General features: G+C 36.1%; 1 protein-coding gene across 8 annotated transcripts in view; it reads left to right on the top strand.

The window, feature by feature from the left end:
* Positions 1–6,931: 6,931 nt before the first annotated feature.
* The window catches only part of LOC137250947 (uncharacterized), a 396,368-nt gene continuing 384,293 nt past the window's right edge, over positions 6,932–19,006 (top strand). For 5 of the 8 annotated variants that reach the window (XM_067784700.1, XM_067784704.1, XM_067784707.1 and 2 more), the window contains exon 1: positions 6,935–7,570. The gene's annotated coding sequence lies outside the window, so the exon portion shown is untranslated. Of the gene's footprint in view, positions 7,571–19,006 lie in introns of all 8 variants that reach the window. The other 3 variants (XM_067784702.1, XM_067784701.1, XM_067784703.1) reach the window with 3 other exon arrangements.

Below are 19,006 nucleotides of genomic sequence, written 5' to 3'. Positions count from 1 at the left end.
AATGTCTTTGCTTGCTAGGAGGTAGTTCATGGCGTTGGTAGCGTAATTCTAAACTGAGTCGCCCCTCGGCAGTGGCTTGGCAAACACTCCGAGTGTATTTCTGCCATTGAAAGCTTCTCAGTTAAAACTCATCTGCTTTGCAGCTACCGGTCAGGGTCGGCATAAAACATGTGCGTCCAATACCGCCGATTTATAGGAAAAATTAAAAGTAGAATTATCCCCGGAGGCAAATCCCACCATGTATAATTTTTTTTATAAGTTTCCGAATTGGATTAGGCAGGCGCTAAAAAAATGTAAAGCGCGATAATCTCCGAAGAGATTTTAGATCGAGCTTCTCTTCCAATTTGAGTCGTGCTCCTTTTTAATTATTCCTAAAAATTGGTGGGTCGGCACCTACTCGTTTTATGCCGACTCCGAACGGCATCTGCAAGGCAGATGAGTTTTCGCTAAGAGCTTTTCATGGCAGAAATACACTCGGAGTGCTTGCCAAACATTGCCGAGGGGCGACCCCGCTTAGAAAAAATTTCTTCTAATTGAAATATCTTGTTTCTAAAATTAAGATGTTACTTTGCCCAAGGCGTGAACCCAGGATCTTCGGTGTGGTAGGCGGGGCACGCTACGATCACACCATGACGGCCGCTAGGAGGGGTAAAACTGCATGTGAGATGATGATGCTAGTCTCGTGGGGCTTTCGCCCTTTCCTTTCTCTCATTTGGTATTAGCAGCGATTGCGAGGTCTATCTTTTACCATGGAGTCCTCGTGCGGTCGAAAGCACATCCCACCAACGAACTCAGAGACGAAGAACAGCACGTCAACAAATGCAACGAGAATTAACACCTTGGGGCAGTGTTAAACGATGCAGTATAATGCTGGACCAACTACCTGATTTTGAGTATGTGCCTCGATGGTGATCTTTAAACTAAAGAAGGTTGACGCGAGGCTATGGAAAGGGTGGGCATTAATATGATATGCTTAACGTGAGTGCCTGCCATCGTGTGGCTCTTCCTCACAGTGTCAAACACGTAACGGATCTTATTACATAGATCAGCGGACCAACGAAATATTCATGTTCCCTGACAAAAATTTTGGTGCACGATCGTTGCTATCGACTAGCTTTTAGTAGGATGTACAATCACAAGGTCTTACCTGAGCAAGATATAAGGTCTATCTAAAACTTTTTCGTTTTTATGGACAATGGCATGCGGTTGCTAAGCATAAATAATTCGCTGATGTGACGCATTCAGATACAATATACAACTCCACAGTTTAAATAGAAGTATCAAGGGTTGTGATGCCACTTTTCAGAATAGCCTAGCTCAATTTCCAATCCAAACTAATGCAACGGGTAGGGTCTCATATCCGGTAATAAACCACAATTTGTCATGTCAATGTAAGCGCTTTTAGGTGGAAGTAGTAGCTCCGACCGAGGTAGTAGTGCACAAATACTTAAGAAAACAAGCATTAACTGTAGCTTCATCAACTTAATTTGCAGTCAAGTGCTCATCAAGATAAAAATCCCACAATCGACAATACTACAAGTGTCTTAGGCATAAACAATCACTAGAAAGAGGTGGAATGTATATGCTTCCCGGTTATATGGTGATTTATCCTTATGAAAGAGCACATATGCTAACGAAGGAGGGCGCAAACCTTGAAGAATATATGGTAGACTTTCTAACCAGATTGAACAACATAAAAAGGGTTGAACATGATCAACCAAACGGCTGAGCACGTTATATGTTCGTGTTTTTCGCTCGTCGAATTAAAGTTAACTCAACTGATCTTGCACCTGCATACTACTGCAGACTTGTTCAACCATAATTTCATGCCGAGTCTATCATTCATTAATATTCCCAAAGCAAGATACTAGCTGGCCCATCATGTATGTTATACTCGCATGAAAAATTTTCTTCAAGCAAATTTTATTGCATGCAATAAAAATGTACATTTATTTATTGCTCTGCGTTGATATATCTTTTGCAGTAAGAATTGTATTGAATTGCTGCTTGAATACGAAATTCTGATATTCCTTAGCTACATCCGCACATTGTAGTGGTTGGTGTGGATTATCGCCATAACATTTCAGGAGCTTATGCTCCAATTTCTTGAGGGTAATAGTCTAGTTGAGGGGTCGACTGCTAATACGCGTCAAAAAATATCGAGAGAGGTGTCAAACGACGCGTCTTGACATCAGTATTAATAATCCGAAGGCGGAAAATAAAAATTTTAACGCGTTCAAAAGATATTAACGAAAAACCGAAAAAAGACCCGCGGGTACCTCCGAAAACGGGGGTCGGATCCATAGTATTTTTGCGCAGAACACCTTTCTACGTTGGCGGCCTTCGGCCGCGCTTATAAAAAATAACCCTGGGCTACGCCATGCCAAGTCCGGGTGTGTCGTATAACCGTGGCTACCGCCACGGTGATGCACAATTTTTTTGGTGGGTACAAACACAACAACAACCACATGGAAATCGCCAACTTCAACTGCAAATATCTCCGGATATAGATAAAATTTTTCTTTTCCGCCATCGGATTATTGTTCTCGAGATTAATGCGCGTCTTTTGACACCTCTCTCGATATTTTTGGTAGCGTATTAGCAGTCGACCCCTCAACTAGACTATTACCGTAACGGCCTTTGGCCTGGGTTGGTCCAACACCGGTTTGGAGACCAAAACTATATCCGCGCAAAACACTAATATTCACAATTTTTTTTTGTGGGTGCCCCAACATTACAACAACCACATGAAAATCGTCAACTTCAACTGCAAATATCTCCGGACAGAGATAAAATTTTTTTACGCCTTCGGATTATTGTTGTCGAGGTCAATACGCGTCTTTTGACACCTCACTCGATATTTTTTGACGCGTATTAGCAGTCGACCCCTCAACTAGACTTTTACCGCCGTTACTGCAGAAAGGTGTTCTGCGCAAAAGTACTATAGATCCCACTCCCGGTTTCGGAGGTACCCGCGGGTCATTTTTCGGTTTTTCGTTAGTATCTTTTGAATGAGTTAAAATTTGTATCTACCGCCTTCGGATAATTAATACTGATGTCAAGACGCGTCGTTTGACATCTCTCTCAATATTTTTGGTAGCGTATAAGCAGTCGACCCCTCTAGACTTTTACCATCTTCCAGAAAAAATTTGCTTTCAAATACTACAAGTGCCACCCCAGCATCTCCCGACAGCGTGTATGATTCAGAGCCATACAGCAGCATAAAGCTGCAGACATTGGTGCGTTATCCGTAACCTTATAACAGCTGATTCGACCAACATTATGGGAATCAATGTAATCCAGTATTGGTGCCATATCGTAACGCTAAGTTCGTAACGGTATCGTAGCCAACCAATTGGTTTTTGGTTTCTTGCCATATCCATAACCTAAAAATATTTGAGTTGGTGAATTTAATAACTTTCTCTAGATTTTATTCATTGTTTTGGATACGTTATGACTAAGAGACTTATTTTTTGTGGAATATGTTTGCAATTTTTTGCGTTTTCTTCATTTTTATGAAATTTTCACGATTTTTAGCTCAAGGCAACAATAATCGATAACAATGTATCGTATAGGGTTACGTTAGATTCTCGATAATTCTGCGCCTTCCGGTTTTCACCGCACAATGTATGTATTCATGTACTTCACTTATAACGTGCTAGAATCAAACTGATCAGCTTCTACCATACTGCGAGCAGTGGCGGATCCACGGGGGAAATTGGGGGAGAGTTTCTCCCCAAAAGCTACAGAAGCTCTGTAAATATGTCACACTGACATGAATTCTACACTCAAATAACTTTTTTTTCCCTAGGAAAATCAAAAGAAACCCCTATCTTCTATCGATGGAAATTTTCTTCATTATTATAAAAATTCATATTTTGACGAATATTAGTGACACTAAGTGACACTCACATCCATAGTCTAATGCTAAGTAAATGAAGTCACAACAACAATAAAGCAGACTGTCACTTGTATCTACATAAACGAATCAATCATAATGTCTACCCATATGTACGTACACGCAGCGGAGAAGCAACGCACAACCACATGCGCATATCTGAGATACTACCGAAAGTATGCAATGAGAGAAACTACAAAATCGTGCATCTATAGTTACAGCTGAGAAATTTTATAGCTGATGGCCAACTAGTAGATTCTGGAAATGGAAGCGCCTAAAAGATGCGAACGAGGAAATCAGAGAGTATAAAAGGCAGCAATAGTAGAGGCGCGAAAATCAGTTTTGATTTAAGACGCATCTGGCGAGCAATAGTAGTATTATTGTGAAGAACTTTAATAAAGGTCATTTTGCATTATCGAATAGTGGTGTTATTTATTCAACAGTTTAATGATTCGAACGTTAGTAGAAGATTTGGAAGAAGCGGAATTTCAGTAAATTCGTTACAATATAATAAATTGAGGAAATATTTTATTTGTCTATTGCAAAAAACCGCTCCAATATTTAACTTCTGAGGAAGTTTTTTTAGTGTATGAAATAAACACTAGCACATTGGTAGCCACGACCGCTAGTTCCTAAACGTACATATTTTGCTTACGTGTGGCGAATAAAAATCTGGCTTAGAAGTACAATGAAAAAGTCTTTAGTACGCGCATTTCACAAAAATTCCTTAGCAACCATTTTTTTATTCCGTCACATTCACTAGCTGAAAAAAATGCAAAATTTTCATTTCTGAAAATAGACTAAGCCTGTAGGTATCTGGAATACGCACTGGAGTGAAGGTCTAAAAACAAAAAAAAAATTTAGAATTCGTCCCGCACCAACCGTGGAAAGGTTCTGTAGCAGTTATTGTAAGGACCGGGTGGAACATTATCGCCTTCGTTGGGCGCTTTTAAGCTGCCTCCGTTTAAGATGACGTGAACGACTTCCCTCTAGAATATAAGCTCTCTCTGAACTTTGGTTACCAGGTCGCCCATTTGGTTCGGACAGACAGTTGACACGGGCTTGAAACCTTCCGTCTTTCGCCGAATTTCGGGCAACATTTTAGATTTTTCCAATACTCTGTTCCGTATTTTTCGATCGGGTAACAGTGTTGTAGCTTTATGTATCTGTTAATGTTTAAACTTTGAGCTGGATATGAAAACATCCGTTATTGAATATCTGCAACTGCTATATAACTGTATTTTTATGAATAATGTATGTACTTTTTTCCATCGCCAAATATATGGGAAAGAGCGGAAATGTTACAGATCTCGAATTTGCATGCGTATTTGTATTTTTCGTTTTTATATAGAAAGTGGGCGCGATAATCAACCGATATTAAAAAGAAAAGACGGCTATTAATAAAAACAATATCTTAAACTGTTTTTGATATCGCTGCAAATATTTTAAAAAGATTCCAGCGGCTCTAGTAGGCCACGCCCGTTTTTTCAAAATAGTTAAATACAGCTTTTAAGTCAGCCTTCCGGAGTTAATCATATAAAATTTTAGCATTGTATCTTTATAAATAACGCAAAAATCCCGTTAAGTGTTGTAATGTAGTATTAGCCGCGGTCAGAATGAGCAACGCTAACTTCAATTTATTTTTCGATCGAGACTACCGATTTTTTTCGTTCACTTAAGTACGATTTAAAAAAAACTCCCTAGGCGCTACCACCGATTAAGTCGATAGAGGCTACCGAAAAAAAAAAAATTTTTTTTTTGTGAAATCATGCATCAGATAGCGTTGAACGCATCTTACTTACTTACTTAATTGGCCCTTAACCGTTTAAATGGTTATGGCCGTCCAACAAGGCGCCAATAGCTTCATTTTTCTACGAACTGGCGCCCATTGCTCACACCAAGGGAGCTTAAATCGTTTTTCACCTGGTCCTTCCAACGGAGTGGGCCGCCCTCTTCCTCTGCTTCCATAGGCGGGTTCCGAGAGAAACACTTTCTTAGCCGGAGCGTCATCTTTCATTCGCATAACGTGGCCTAGCCAGCGCAGCGGCTGCATTTTAATTCGCTGGACTATGTTGATGTCTGCTTAAAGCTCGTACAACTCATTATTAAATCTTCTTCTGTCCGTAAACCTTTCGAAGAACTTTTCTCTCGAACACTCCCAAAGCATCTTCATCTGATGTTGTCATGGTCCATGCTTCTGCACCATATAGCAGGACGGGTAAGATAAGTGACTTATAGAGTATGATTTTCGTTTGCGGAGATAGGACTTTACTTTTCAATTGCCTACCTAGTCCAAAGTAGCATTTATTGGCAAGGGTGTTTCTTCGCTGGATTTCCGATCTGATGTTGTTGTTGGTGTTAATGCTGGTTTACAAATAAACGAAGTCTTTTACTATTTCAAAATTAAGGTTGCCAATATTAGCGTGGTTTCTAAGACGCATATACGCTGACTCTTTGCTCGATGGCAGCAGGTACTTCGTTTTGTCCTCATTCACCATCAAACCCATCTTTACCGCTTCTTTTTCCAGTTTGGAGTGAGCAGAACAAACGGCGCGGGTGTTTAGGCAGATGATATCAATGTCATCAGCATATGCCAGCAATTGCACGCTTTTATAGAATATTGTTCCAGATCGGTTAAGTTCTGCAGCTGGCATAATTTTCTCCAGCATCAAATTAAAAAAATCGCACGATAGGGGGTCACTCTGTCTGAAATCTCGTTTAGTTTCGAATGATTCGGAGAGGTCCTTACCAATTCTGACTGAGCTGATGGTGTTGCGCAATGTCATTTTGTACAGCCGTATAAGTTTTGTTTTGATAAACGCATCTACTATATGAAAAACTTAATTGTAAATACGATACAACTAATACCTCAATTCGGTACAACACGAAGATACAAACAAAAGCGAACTTCGCATCACTAGCATTCGAACACGTTGCACGCAACATACAACTTGTCTATCTGTAAAATTTGCCGCTTCTAACAAAACAAAACTGTTTGTATCTGACAGATATTATTTTACTATACGCCGGGAAGGAAGTGTTTTGCGCGCGTTCAGCCATTTTCATACGATAAAATAAAAAGTTAAAAAGATACAGTATTGAACTTAACAGAAGCATACTTTTGTATGGTTGTAGAGAATATTCGTGTTAATAGAGAAAATGGTATGATTTTTGCAACATCCGTAAACAAAGCGAGTGATAACGAATTTCGAATTATTTCAAAACTGAATATATTACTATTTAAATAATTTGCATTTTCCAACACCGAAAATAGTGCTTAATTAAATATAGGAATAATATAAAAAAAAATAAAAATAAAACCGAATGCGAATTAATTACTAAGTGTTCGAAGTTAACAAAGTTTTACGAATCTATTAACAACAATTTGAGAAGTGAATCACCAGCGCTGCTGCGTAATATTTAGATTAAAATATTGTTTAGACAAATTCCAAATAAATATTCAGGTGTAATCGCACATATAAATGTACTCAAGTTGATTGGAAGTGAGTGTGGTAACGAAAAAAAAAAAACTTATTTTGCTGCAGTTGTATTAGTGTTTTGTTTACAATTTTGTGAGCGTGTACGTAGCATTATTATGCACGCTCGTACGGCGGAGCTATCAATGCTGACACCGATAAGAGTTCAATATAGATACATATGTATATATAATGGGTATGCCTACAAACCTACAAGTGATTATAAATATTTGTGTATGTATATAATATAATTAAATTATAAACGTAGAGAATGTGATTCCACAAAATAAAAATAAAAATAAATAGTACATTCAAGTAATACTCGTGCTCTTGTATTTGTGTTAGTGTAGTTCATATACTTCAACTTGTTTGTAAATTTATTAGCTATACCTACCCCTTCCAGTTTTGTGCTTTTAGTGAAATGCTCTATCCCTCTCAGAGCTAAATCTGATAAGAAACGCGGTTCAATTATTCAACCGGCAATCGGTGATATACTAGTAGGTGCCTGAATAAAGTCGATTTCATAAATATAAGGTCAGCGATAAAATACTCATACTCAGCAAACCAAAAAGAGTTAGTCCAATACACAGGTGACTGCAGTTACAATGGAAATTTATTACTTTGTGAGCCGTTATAGTTTTCAATCAGGGCTTCAGAACACACATAGGCCACTTAGGCCTAGCTTAGCAAATCTTAAACTAACTTCTATTCATCCACCTAACATAACATACAGGAAGGAGTAGGGGAGACTTTATCTGAAATATCACTCTACCTCAGTAGGCAGTTGGAAAACGGCCTATCTCATAATTTATATATACATATATTATTTCAATATGTACTGAGGTGATCCTGATACAGGTCGTTGTTAAAGCACATTTTGATATAGAGCTTTCTTGGACCTGATTTTGAAATAGGGTTTTATTCAATAAAAGCATGAGATGGACTGTTTTTGTAAGTAGAAGGTTCTTCAAAAAAACTCTATAGGGCGTTTCCAGCCGAAACAGGGTAATATTCCCCTCAGAAGTCCGTATAGTTTTCTAAACGGGGGCAAATGTTACAAAAGCGGTTGAACGGAATAAAAGAGACTTTTGAAACTCAACTGGCAGTGTATTCTTATACCGTTGGCCCTCGGGTCAACTCAACCAGCGCTGGGCTTAAACCTAAATATATTTATGACGTCAAGACTGTTTCTCATATTAGTTTGTTTTATCGGCTTTATCACGCGATTATTGTTAACTATTGCAGACCATGTAAATATGAATCGCGCTCTATAAGAATATACAATCAGTAATAAAATGAAATGGTCAAGAGAAATTCAAAATATTGGTTGATATTAATGAAAATATGATAAGATAAAATAAGAAAGATCAATAAAAAAAGGTATAGGAGAAAATAAAATCTTATGCGAGTTTTTCAATATCAGCAAGCTTAATTAAACTACTCAAATAATATAACAAATAAAATGAATAAAATCAATTTACCCTAAAGAAATTTAAGCAGACTTAATCTTAAGTGTATTTGAATTAAATTAAGATTATGGCAGGTAATTTAAACTTAAATTGAAAAAATAAATAAATAAAATAAAATAAAAGTTAAGAAAATTGAATTCAAATAGAATAATAATTATTCTAAAGCCTTAATCAAATTTAATTATTTTATTGAAACAAATATGCCAAATTAATAAAATTATTTTTATTGTAATCCAAATAAAATAAATTAAAACGATATTAAGTGATATAAAACAGCGTGAATTGAACTCGCAAAATATAAGATTAAAACCTAAAAGAATGAAATGAAATTAAACTAAATTAAATCCAAGTAATTCACAACTTAAAAATAAACAAGAATAGCTAAATAAATCTTAAGCAATTGATTTAATTTGAAAACAACTGATTATCCGATTAAACATAGCTCAAACTATGTAATTCAGTGAATTATGTTTATAAATAAAACACTACAAAAAATTTCAATTTAATTAATTAACGCAAACAAAGTCTGCGAATTAAGAATTGCTTAATAAATAAAAAATCTCTTCAAAGACTTGACTAAATTTACAAACTGTAAGAAGTAAATTTATGCAAACCGTAAAGTCATAGTGTGAAACATGTGCGCACACACCTACACAACCATTAACGTTAAAGCAATGAAAGGCAAAGCAAAAAAAATATTTAGTAAAAATGCGGCATGAATAACGAAAAACAAAAAAGTGAGCAAAGTGTGTTTTTAAACAGCGATACTACCTGTTGCGCCGCTAACCCAAACACACAAACCTACGTGCATATATTGGTTTGTTTCTACGACCGTTTGCCAAGGTTAACTGTTCAACATTGCTGCACAACTAAAGCCGCTGACAAAAATGTGTTTGTGTGCACATTACGGTGTCCGTTATTTTTTAAATCGGTGGCATTGATAGATAGTTGAAAACAATTGAAACTGCAACTCGAGTAAGAAATAAAATTAAAGAAAAAAAAACTTTTTTAAAAATAAGCTTTTATTATTTTGGTTAATAAAATTAACTAAAAAGTAAACAATAAATTGACTCTAAAGAAATATAACACTTTATAAGTTCATTGTAAGCTTAAACGATAATTAGGCTTTTTCGTCTGCGACAAAAAAATTCTATATTGTACATAATTATATATTTTTAACATTAAAACTTTACACCTAAATTATTAAATCTTACAGTTTATATCACAGTCCTAATTGTTCTAATAAAAAACGTGTTAAATTTTGATGGTATAATTAAGAACATTTAGGATCTCCTTTTCTTGTTATCGCAATGTAACACGCTTTTATTAGAACAATTAGGACTGTGATATAAACTGTAAGATTTAATAATTTAGGTGTAAAGTTTTAATGTTAAAAATATATAATTATGTACAATATAGAATTTTTTTGTCGTATACGAAAAAGCCTAATTATCGTTTAAGCTTACAATGAACTTATAAAGTGTTATATTTCTTTAGAGTCAATTTATTGTTTACTTTTTAGTTAATTTTATTAACCAAAATAATAAAAGCTTATTTTTAAAAAAGTTTTTTTTTTCTTTAATTTTATTTTTTACTTTTTAGTTCGTTTTATTAACATTTAATAGAAGCTTGTTCTTATAAAAGCTTTAAATATAAGTATAGGGGGTGAAACAAAAACACATATATCAGTTACATCTGCGTATAATGCGTATTGGAATTTATTAGTACACATTTTATGCGCAGCAACTTCAGAGGTGTATTTAAAGTTTAAAGCATTGTAAATATAAGTATTGAAGTCATGAGCCTGGGCATTCGAGCAATTTTAGTGATGTAAATTGCATGGCGCCAGCGCCAATGCGGTGCCAGCTCAATGGTAGCTCATTGACGAAATTACTCCAAGCAAATTTTTGACGCTTCTTAGTAGTGAGTGCGTAGTACATTTCACTTGCGCTATTGAGTGAAACGACTTTTGTGTGTCAGGCACGAGTTTGGTGTTATTGGCGCTACTGGCAGTGATGACACTGAGCTGTTGACGGTAGCGCTGGTAGTTCAGATTTTGAATCAGAGAAAGAATTGATGACCCGTGTGAATTATTATGGCTTTGGCCGTGTAAATTATTATGGTGTATTTGTATATTTTAGATTTAATGCACAATTAATATTTGTGTGTTTGAGCGGCCAAATAATAACAGTAGTATTGCTAAAGTGCTGCTTAGTTGATGGAATGTCGCTAATTTCTTAGCGATGATCAGCAGATTGTCAATATTTCGTTCAACGGACGCGCGAAATTGCCACATCTGCTCAAATTTTCCAAAGATTTTCCATTCTTGATTTAACTTAAGCTGTTATGCCAATATTTTTCAGCCAGCTTTTTTCAAATAGGTAATTTTTCCAAAAGCAAAATAAATTACAGAAAAGATTACAGGGTTAAACAGCCTTAAAAATTCAGCTATGTTGGTTATACACAGAAATACAACAGAGGGTTGTGTCTCCGCTTTTCGCAAGCGATGAGATTCACCACGCGTGACACGTGATTCACCACGTCCAAATATCACAATCCACGGATAGGTACCGGCGTGTTTGTATGGGACTTAGGCTGTTATGCCAAAGTAAATACAAATCTTTACCGAAAACTGTGTTATCGATTAATTTATCGAATTCTAACAAAGTAATATTGCATTGTCATCGGAGTTATACACGTGTGCAAAATTTCAGCTCAATCGTACACCGGGAAGTGTATCAAATTTAACTTGCAAGATTCCATTACAGACAACAAAAGTGAAAGTAAATAAAAGCTTATAAAATAGGGTATCTGCGGTGAGATATAAAAAACATTTATCAAAGGTCTCGTAGATACCAAGTCAGTCCCTTGGTGCTTTCGTTACATTTGCTAGCTAATAAGTCGAGTAGCTGGAGGTGGTTTTATTTTCTCGAACCACCTTTTTCAGAAAGTTTTTTTTTTTTTCTCGAAGTTTTTTTATTTACTCGAAGTTTAGTGTAATAAAAATTAAAAAAAATCCCCAACGAAAGTTTGTTTTCACAAGGGTCTTGTTAAAAATACAGATCCTTTTTAGTGAAGATATTACAATCGTACGTTATAACAACACTCAAAAAGACCTTACCAGGCATGTTCTGCAAATGCAAAAGTATCCCAGAGTTATTCGATTTCCATCCTGAGTAATGCACAAACGTCGTGCGATAGCCATTCCGTTCGCAGGAAACAAGTTTGTTTATGTTTATAATTGTGAGGAAAATATCGCCAGACTGAAAAACTTGTCATATGTATCGGGGAGAGTTATCCCTGTGGCCGATGTCAGCTTAAATAGATTATTCTGCCTGGTGTTATGATCCGGTTTGTTCTGAAGGTCTTGCCTAACGTGCGTACTTATGTTAGAAAAAAATAATTAAACAATTTTTTTTAAGTTAAACGGTTTTACTGAAAGCAACACTTACGTGAAGTAATAATAATACTAAAAGCTAGAAAATAATTAGGTAGGTCCTAGGTACTGCCATTACACTCCTCATCAATCTAAGGTGTTGATCAGACATTTAAATAAAAGCGTTGGGTGAAATTTCTAAAAATGTGAGGCGTAGCATAACCGTATTAAGGTTCAGTTGGTGTTATATATGACTATCAATAGCAGTTTTACGCGTCCAACGCTTTTATTTAATTGTCTGACCAACGCCCTAGATTGATGAGCAGTGTGATGACTAGTACCTAGGACCCACCTAATTATTTTCTAGCTTTTGGTATTATTATTATTTCATGCAAGTATTGTTTTCAATTAAACCGTTTAACTTAAAACATTGTTTTTAATTATTTTATTTTCAAGTTTTTAGTATTTATTTAATTACCTATTATTTCTCATTCTATGTAGTTCCTTTAGTGACTCATTATTACAAGGACTCTTTCCTGACAATTTGTTACAATCTATGTCCTCAATACGTAACCCTTACAAAAACTTTACTCTACTCTGCGCCACGTATGCTTGTCCCTCCTCGAACTCCAAAATATTTTGATGTCATTTTTACCGGACTGTATGTAATATTTGTTCCAAATACGAGCCAAATCGGATATCATAGGTCGCTTTCTATTCATGTATTCAAATATGGACCAAATCGGACCACAAGTACGATTTTTTTTAACACATCGATCCTTGCGACACCTAGCGGTGATTTTTTCATATGTCGCTTTATATTCTTGTATGTATTATGTGTTCCAAATATGAACCAAATCGGACCACGCATACGATTTTTTTATATATTTCGATCCATGCGCCACCTATTGGAGTTTTCTTTTCTTATTATTGCATTGTCGTCGGGTTCTGAACTATATTCCAAGTTTCAAGCTTGTAGCTTATCAGGAAGTTACTCAAATTTCAATTACAAAATTCGTCGGCCGACCGTCCACCCTGTCAAGTCAAGCTAAATAAAACCGTTTAAAAAAGCTCAATGTTTGCTGCTCGGCATTGTTCCTGTTCATTCTGCGGAAAATGTAGCTATTAAAAGGCCGCCGTGGAGGTTGGTGGCGCCGCTTGAGCAAACAATAGCGGGAGTTTGGTTCTACCTAGTGGGCTGAGACAAACCCTTGGTATGGTATTATGTACGCGGAGTTTGAGTATATGGAGGACTCCAGCTTCAAAGAGCTGCACTGGAAATATATTTGTAGAATCAAACAGATTTAAGAGCAAATTTAATCCCTTGGTTTGATAAAAAAAACCGAGTCATGTAGGTAATCAGAATCAACAGTCGTGTGAATTACCCGCTTCATCCTTACAGATTTTGCGGAAGGAGCTTGTTAGTATTTTTTCATCGTCGAGGTATGAATTCAATATCTCAACCAACAAGATTATTTAAGATTGAGAAGAGTTGGAATACTGACTAATGACAGTGGGTAAATGTATATACATATAGTAAGTTGGCTTAACAGTTAATTCTTAAATTTTCTTTGGGAGATAGAAAGAGTTGTGTGCCTCGCTTATATACATCTCCAAACCTTTGTGATACCATCTCTGCCGCTATCTCGTCCCTTTTGTTACTGCAAGCGTCTGTGAGTTTTGCGTTTGCTTTGCGATTGGCAATAACTTCTTTTGGGAGAACATTGTAGATAGCATTTAAAAGTGATGATTTACCTGTGTATTTACTCTGCCATCTTACAACCAGCAACGAGTTAAATTTTTTTTAAGAATGTCGCAGTTTTGATTATACAATTAGTGGCGACAGGCTTTATTTGAAACAATTTCTGATACAGAGACTTCTCCGTTTCACGAGATTTGCCGATTTGCACTCAGCTGACGATATGGTTAATATAAAATACAATTTTTCTCTGAGTTGCACTATTTTTTTTATTTCGAGAGTAATGGCCACCCTAATGTACATATATATTTAGTATCTAGAGCTAATGAAACCAGCATGCAAGTGTATTTGAACACGTCTTGAATTTGCTCTCGAGTACTACTAGTTCAGCATAGAGCACAATCTCTACTTAGCAGCATTTTAACAACAACAATAAGACAGCTTAGCTCTTAAGTAATCTTGGCTAGGCGATAAAAGTGAGATTCCAACCTAGCTCAACTACAAATATATATACACAAATGTGGTCAGGTAGAACTCTACAACAACACATGCATGCATAAATAAACACACATCACATGCACACATGTATGCCAACGTGTGCGTATGCAAACAAGCAAATAAAGTGGTATTAGAGTGGCGCAAAACTATTCGTTAGAGATTAAAGACATTTACCTATTTGTTGGCGATTTTTAGTGTTTTTGTACCTTTTGTTAATTGTAGTTTGTTTACAAAAAATATGGCGTTGTACTTTAATATGCGATAATTCTATTGAATATCATACAGCAAAGTATTTTTGTATCTGAGAAATGCGCACAATTTGCGTAAGTCACGGTCAACGTAATTGTTACCGCATTGCAATAACAATTTCAAAAGTCAAATCAAACTTACACCAACAAAAGCTAAGCCGAGTTTTGTACATAAATATGTATATAGATATATGTATGGATGCAGAAACTTTAAGCTTAAGAATATAGATACTGTGACTGATTGAGCTGACTTGTTGTCGGTGAAAACAGCTATTTAAAACGTGCAACGAAAGAGAATATGAAAATATAAGAAGAGGGAAAAATAATGTGAATAAAAGGTTAAAAGTAAAAGAGAAAATAAAAGCGTAAGAAATTTCTTTGAGCGGCTTAAGCGTAGCAATAAGAAAAATAAAAAAATAGATAAAATAAAAGTATGGCATTTTTTCTGTGAAAAAATTAAAAAAAAAAAAAAACAAGTAAGAGTCTCTAAATTCTGATGTAACCGAACATTATATACTCACCGTAATGCAGATAAATTAAACTTTGTTGATTCGACGAGCGAATAGTTTTTTTGTTATTATATTATTTGTTATTTTTGTGGACTGTATGTTATGTAATTATTTTTAGAGAGGGAGGTCCCTATGCTCCTGTTACACCTTGTATTTATTCATTGGGGGCGAGCACTGGGGGCTCCAAGGTATTGGCTGCGGGTTGAGCCACCTTGTTTTGCTTTGAAAAACCCATTACAGATGAGTATAATGGTAAGTACTCCAGTGGACCACATGATCCAACGATTTTTGCAGGTTATGTCTTTAGAATATTTCACTAACCAGTTGAGAATTACAAGCACACTAATTGGCCAATGAAACAAACGAAAGAAAAATTTTCATATTTTATGTCACTTAAACACTAATCCCAAAACCAAATAAGTGAGTTTTCTAGTCCTATTGAGGAATATATTTTTTTTAAATATATATAGTGACTAGCAGACCCGGCAGACGTTGTTCTGCCTAAATTTGGCCTATCGGCATACATTTTAATAAGCTTTTTCCGTCTAACTCTGCCCTAATCTCTACACTTTTTCCTAATCTTTTTATTCACTGTCCTCCTGTTATCCTCCGTCTTTTTCACTTCATATCCATTCTCGTCTCATTCTATCTCTTTCTCAGTCTCCTTCTCTCTTTTCTCCTCCTTCTTCATCTCTTATTTGCAGTTCCAGAGGGTGGTATGTATTTGGTTCCTGTCCCATTCCGAGTCTCAGTCCTAGTCCCACTCCGAGTCTCAGTCTCAGTCCCAGCCCTAGTCCTATTCCCAGTCCCAGTCCGTCTCTGGTATACTTCCCCGAAAAAAGCATCGTAAATACTAATATACGCAAATATATATACGAAATTTCAGGCAAATCGAATAGGACGTATGTAAGTAGGTGGGTATTATTAATTCTTGTCTTTATCAGTTTTGCCAGGTTGATGCGACTAAATCGAATATCACAATGAACTTTAGAGCTCTCAGCAACAGCTTTCATTTGATATCCATAACACACACATTCTATCCGGGTCCATGTTTTGGCCTATATCTCGAGACCCTAGTCACTCAGCGGTGTAAAACTTACTCTGTATTATAGAACATATCAACACCCATAATGTAAAAACACAGTCTAGGTGTATCCGGGTCCACGTTTTGGGCCATATCTCGAGACCCTAGCCTCTCAGTTATATGAAGATTATCCTGCACTATAGCAATCATCAACAGCTTTCATTTGATATACATATTGTATAAACACATTCTAGGGGTACCCGGGTCCACGTTTTGATCTCAAGACCCGAAGCACGTAGCGCAAAAAAAGCTAGACGTTGGCCGATTCTCAGACCAACCCAATATGCTCACAAAATTTCATGAGAATCGGTTCAGCCGTTTCGGAGGAGTTAAGCCTCTAAAACCGTGACAGGTGAATTTTATATATTAGATAACGTAAAATAATAGACCAAGCAGGAAAAATTAAAAATTAGTAAAAATCCGTTTTGTGATAAGAAACTACTATGTATATTAGTATTATATATTTTATTACAGTCAATATTTACTCTGTACATGATGCAATTGTTGAAAAAAATAAAATCATAAAACAAGGCGATGTGGTCCTATTTTCAGAAAACTTTATTTATTTAGCTTCTAGTCTCACAGCCTCAATTTCAAACTACAATGAAATTCTGCACACTTTTGGATAAATTAATATTTTAAGATTTTTAAGAGAAATGAAAATATTTTTTAATTCGAAATATCTCTCATAATTTTTCACAGTCGAAAATAATGAAAATACGTGTTACAAAGCTCTAGGAAGGGGGGGGGGGGATTTCCCCCAGTTCCTCCCCCTGGAACCACGCATGCTATTACGATCCGGTAATTCTTCTTCGAGTTATGGCTTCCGTAATATAGAAAATGGCTTAGTCATAAAAGTTGCGGTCCAACGCCGATTTTCAAAAATGTTTTCCTATTTCTTGTTATAATTCTACTTAGGCAAATAATAGTTTATGCCGTTACCAACAACCGTTATGTTATCAAAGTTAATATACTATGTGTGCAAATCACGCTGAGTATAAAAAAAAACAACCTAAATAACATTTTAACAGCGGGGAAAAGTGTCGAAAAACGCTCACAACGTGACTGCTGGCCGGTTTATTTCAGCATCTTTTTGTATTTGTTTGTAGGTGCTTTATTTATTTGATGCCCGCTAATGTTAAACATGTAACACAAACTTTGATCTAAAAGGGGCTAAGTCAAAAATTTTAACTTTTGATGTTATGCATACTATAAGACTGCCTCATTCAACCACATCCAATCTGAATACTCTATATGATAATAGCGCTGCTAACACAGAGTAAACCAGGGATAGACTTGGACTGGGGTTAGGACTGAGTTAGGACTGGGACTGAGACTGGGACTGGGACTCGGAATGGGACCGGAACAAAATACTACCACCCTCTGGGACTGGCAATAAAGGGTGGAGAAGAATGAGAAGAACTAGAGAGAAGATAAAAGAGGGGAGAAACTCAGAAAGAGATAGAGTGAGACGAAGATATAGAGATAGGGATAGATGAAGCGAAAATGAAGTGAGGGAAAAGATGTTGAGGGAACCAGAGACGCAGAAGTAGAAATGCAGAGGGAGGAGTGAATAAAAGGATTAAGAAAAAGTGAAGAAGAGGGGGGCAGAGTAAGTCGAAATAAAAACTTCTTAAAATGTATACAGATAAACCAAACCTAGAGCAGAACAACGTCTGCCAGGTCTGCTAGTACACGATATGAACTAAAAAGCCCTTATAACGAATGAGAAAGCCAGTTAGGGCCCTTATTATCTTAAACGATCACGGATCGAAAACAAATTTCACTCAAGCGATAAATTTGAAACTGGCAAACTATTTATGAAAATGATAATACATTATGGATCTAATGAGTACACGAGATCACAATTGCTACTTCTTTTTGCTGCTTCTTTTACTTTTGCTGCTGTTACTATTTTGATTACCTACTGTTGGCGGTTATTATAGAGTTTTCTTTTCTGTTGATTCTTTACATTGTTTGTAGTTTTTTTTATACTCTGCTGAGCAGAGCTCACAGAGTATATAAATTTTGTTCGGTACCCCGTAACGGCATAAACTAATCGAGATAGATATATCAAAATGATCTGGGCGAAAAAATAAATTCATTTAGCCCTGTCCGTCCGACTGTCCTAAACACGACAACTTGAGTGAATTTTGACGTATCTTAATGAAATTTGGTATGTAATTCATCTCAGATCGCTATTTAAAATGAACGAAATCGGACTATAACCGCGCCCACTTTTTCGATATCGAAAATTTCGAAAACCCGAAAAAGTGCGATAATTCATTACCGAAGACGGTTAAAGCGATGAAACTTGGTAGGTGGATTGGCCTTATGACGCAGAATAGAAAATTAGTAAAATTTTTGGCAACGGGTGTTGCACCGCCAACTTGTAAAAGAAGGTATTTTAAAAGTTTTGCAAGCTGTAATTTGTCAGGTGATTATGTAATGTTCGGTTAAACCCGAACTTACTTGTTTTCGATGAATTTTTAGACTAAAATTTTTTGTGTTGAGGTTATTATATTGTAACGAATTTACGGAAATTCCTCTTATTTGCAACCTTCTACTAACGTTCGTATCGCTAAACTGTCTAGTAAATAACTCCAATATTCAATAATGCAAAATGGTCTTTATTAGACTACTTTAAAAATACTTCACAATAACACTTATACTTCGCAACTGATAGCGTGCTTAAATCAAACTGATTGCTGCTTACTCAGCTTTCGCTCCTTTTATACTCTCTGCTGTC

The sequence above is a fragment of the Eurosta solidaginis genome, chromosome 4, assembly GCF_040869045.1.
Source record: "Eurosta solidaginis isolate ZX-2024a chromosome 4, ASM4086904v1, whole genome shotgun sequence".
NCBI classification, from domain to species: domain Eukaryota; kingdom Metazoa; phylum Arthropoda; class Insecta; order Diptera; family Tephritidae; genus Eurosta; species Eurosta solidaginis.
This window is presented reverse-complemented; position numbering and strand designations above follow the sequence as displayed.